Raw genomic sequence first — 3,674 nt, forward strand, 5'->3', positions numbered from 1 at the left:
TGGGAATAGAGATCCTAGTCATCTTGGCCATGGAGAATTAAGCAAGGAAAATGCTGGTGCCTCTGGACTTTGCTGTGGAGGGTTGGGGGTGTGGCAAAGAATGAGACCCCACAACCTAACAATTGCCATGGCTGTAGTAACTGAGAAAATATGGGGCAGAAAAGTGAAAGAACTTGAGTTATAAAGAAATAGAAAATATTTTTACATTGCTAATTTCTTTTGGGTGCTAGTGCCTGTCAGACCTTCCCGGGAAAAACAAAGACCAAAAGCAAGTCTGGTTTAAATTCAGTTGTATTTGTGTCAGGTTTTATATTATGATAAAATCTTAGCCTCTTTACAAGGAGGTTAAATCCCTTGTTGATTCTAAGTGAATTTAGTTTCTCCAGGATGAGCAAGATAAGACAAAAACATGACCCATATTTTTTTTCTCCTCAGAGTTCAAGTTCTTGCTATATAGATATATTTTTTCCTTTTCCTTCTACCATAGGAAGTTTTCTCTCAGACAGAAGTGCAGAAGAGATGCTCTTGCTGATTTTCTACTCCCCAGTAGAAAGATCCATGGCTTCCTCCAACACAAAAGACCCTGGATTATTTTAGATAAAGAAAGCAGCCTAGAGTGACCAGTAGGCAGTATGCCTGTTATGCCCTGACTGGAACCCTTACCTATTTGTAACGATATAATTTCATTTGCTCTTGGAGATACCACTTTATGTTCCCTGTGTCAGACTAACTCAGAAATATGTCCACCAGGCAAGACACTCGCGATCACTCCTCACAGTCTACACTGCACGTAGCCCAGTGGCAGAAGGTAAAATTGAAGAGTTGAAATGAAGGTAACGCAGCAGTGGCTGAAACTCCCAAAATTTGTGGCTATGAAATTTCTGAATCCGTGCATTACTCTGACCCATATGTGAAGACTTACCTTGTAGAATTGAGAACACAGTTGAAGTAGTTCAATAAGTGCTCCAGTTTTAGAATCTTTTTTTTTTCTCCCTGTGTGGATGGTAGAGTGTCTATTTTTTGTGTGTTTAACTTTGCCTGTGTTTCATATTACTTTTATTCTACTTTTTTACTCTTTCATTTCCTAAGTTATTTCTAATTTAGTTTTTTATAGACTTTAACATATACCCATGATTTTACTGTCAACATCATGAGCCCCCATGGATATTCCTTCCGGTCTTATAAAATCGTATTTTTGTCAGATTTACTGATTCCATTTCTTTTCAGGGTGAACCAGTATCATGAATATTATGTTCTTTATTCTCATGCATATGTTTATATTCTAATACATACTTTCACATCTATAAATGTTGAATATTTGTATGCAGGATTTTAAATGTCATAACTACCTTATAGTTTTAGTTTGTATAATTTTGCCATAATGTATTTATCCATTAAACGTCTATTTAAGATGTTTCTAGTTCTCCACCCACAATAAACAATGTTACAAGGAACATTCCTATCCACGTTTCTGTGTAAGGGTTCTCTGGAGGATTGGACTAAAATGGAATTGCTAAGTTTTTCATATGAATATCTTCAACTTTACTAGATATAGCCAAATTGCCCTCCAAAGAGAAATGTGGAAATTCTTTATACATTCTAGGTACTAAAATATTGTCAGTTATGTGCACAACAAATATATTTTTCAGTCTGTGACTTGCCTTTTCATTGTATTCATACTGGGTTTTTTTCATGTAATTTTAATATATTCAAAGGTATCAAAATTTCCATTATGTTTTATGCATTTTGAATCTTGTTCTGAAAATCCTTTATCATCTGGTTCTTTGGTGTGAGCCTACTTTATGGATGGCAGTATGTTACATGGGTACTGTCTGGTTTATTTATTTATTTAAAAGAATATTCACAAATTTGCATGTCTTCCTTGTGCAGGGCCACACTCATTTTCTCTGTATCATTCCAAATTTAGTGTCTATGCTGCAGTGAGCACCTACTTGGTTTAATCATGTTGACCCTGTTGTAAGACTTAGCCCCTTTAGTGACTCTTCCTGCATGAATGTGTTAGTGACCAAGGCAGGTTTGACTGAAGCCTTGCTATATGGCAGAGGAGTTCACATCTTCTGCTCTACATGGGACAAATCAACCCCTCTGGTGAGCTATTTCTGATTTATCTTTTCGTTAAATCTTGACCTGACCAGCACATTCTCCACCAGAATTAGCCCTGCTTTTTTACCCCCTTTGGAGAACAAAAATAACTCCTGTCTTTATTTCACAAAGAACTCCCCCACCTCTTTTGCTATAAAGCATGGGAAACAATTGACTTATAAATTAACAGGTGGAAAGCATATAAAAGTGTCCTTTCCATCCTGAAAGGTCCTACACTGAACGAAATTCTCATAATCATTCATTCAAATAACATTTATTGAGTACCAACTGAGTTGTGCAAGTTGTGCAAGTCACTGAGTGAACAAACCATATCCCAGATGGGAAAGAGAGAGGATGAGGATCTGGGAAGACTTCTTCAAGGAGGTGATGTTTAATAAGCATGGGAAGGCCAGGCATGGTGGTGCATGCCTGTGATCCCAGTGGCTTGGGAGGCTGAGGTAGGAGGATTGCGAGTTCAAAGCCAGCCTCAGCTCAGTGAGGCCCTGTTTCTAAATAAAATACAAAATAGGACTGGAGATGTGGCTCAGTGAACTCAGCCCCTGAGTTCAATCTCTAGTACCCCCACCCCAAGAAAAGAAGCATGGGGGGAAGAGGCACTAGTCATTTCCAGGTGGGAGGAAATTATTAACAGGAGTTTAATGGACAAATGGAAAACCAAATACAGTGAAAAAGAGCTTAGTACCTGAAAAACCAAAGCATGCCACTTACGGTTAAAAGGAAATAGAAAAGAAAGGATATGGAATATAGATGGAGAGCAGAAGGGATAAGATTATTTAGTTCCTTTTAAGACTTCATAAGAAAGTGTTGGTGACTTGATTAGTGGTTATAAAATATCACATTGGCTGAATATGGGAGCTGAATTGGTGATACCCAGGGGTAGAAAGAAACCAGTTAAGAAGCAGTTGTTGGTCTCCAGGATAAATGTGATAATGGCCCAGGTTAGTTTTGTGATGATAGATGTGTAAAGAAATATATCTTAGAAGAAGGGATGACAGGAAAGAGATATGTTAAAGAGTACAGAAAAAAATAGAAATAAAGATGGTACTCAGTGCTGTGTAATAATGAAGAAAGCCATAAATGAACTTGGTGAAGACTGTGTGGGAGTGGCTCAGGGGGGGACAAGGCTGTTGGTGGCCTGGGTATACTGTAGGCACACCACTTCAGATGCCTATCAGGCACACAAGCTGAGGCACTGAGTAGTCATTTGTATGCAGAGTTCAGAGGAGAGAAATATTTGGGAAATATAAACTCATAGAAAAGGATAATTTGTTTCTGTTTCATGATAAGTAGATAAATATATAGTAGCTGGGCGCGGTAGTGCACGCCTGTAGTCCTAACGGTTCGAGAGTCTGAGGCAGGAGGATTGCAGGGTCAAAGCCAGCCTCAGCAAAAGTGAGGTGCTAAGCAACTCAGTGAGACCCTGTCTCTAAATAAAATACAAAATAGGGCTGGGGATGTGACTCAATGATAATCCCCTGAGTTCAATCCCTGGTCCTCCACCCCACCCACCAGCGAAAAGAGAGAAATATAATGATAAGAAAAGGGATAAA

The 3,674-nt window shown here is 38.6% G+C and overlaps 1 non-coding gene across 1 annotated transcript; it reads right to left on the reverse strand.

The window, feature by feature from the left end:
* Positions 1–1,845: 1,845 nt before the first annotated feature.
* On the reverse strand, positions 1,846–1,948 carry LOC114090419 (U6 spliceosomal RNA). The gene has a single exon (XR_003582343.1). It is a non-coding gene; the product is annotated as a U6 spliceosomal RNA (small nuclear RNA).
* Between the last annotated feature and the right edge of the window lie 1,726 nt (positions 1,949–3,674).

Source organism: Marmota flaviventris, chromosome 1 (genome assembly GCF_047511675.1).
Source record: "Marmota flaviventris isolate mMarFla1 chromosome 1, mMarFla1.hap1, whole genome shotgun sequence".
Taxonomy (NCBI): domain Eukaryota; kingdom Metazoa; phylum Chordata; class Mammalia; order Rodentia; family Sciuridae; genus Marmota; species Marmota flaviventris.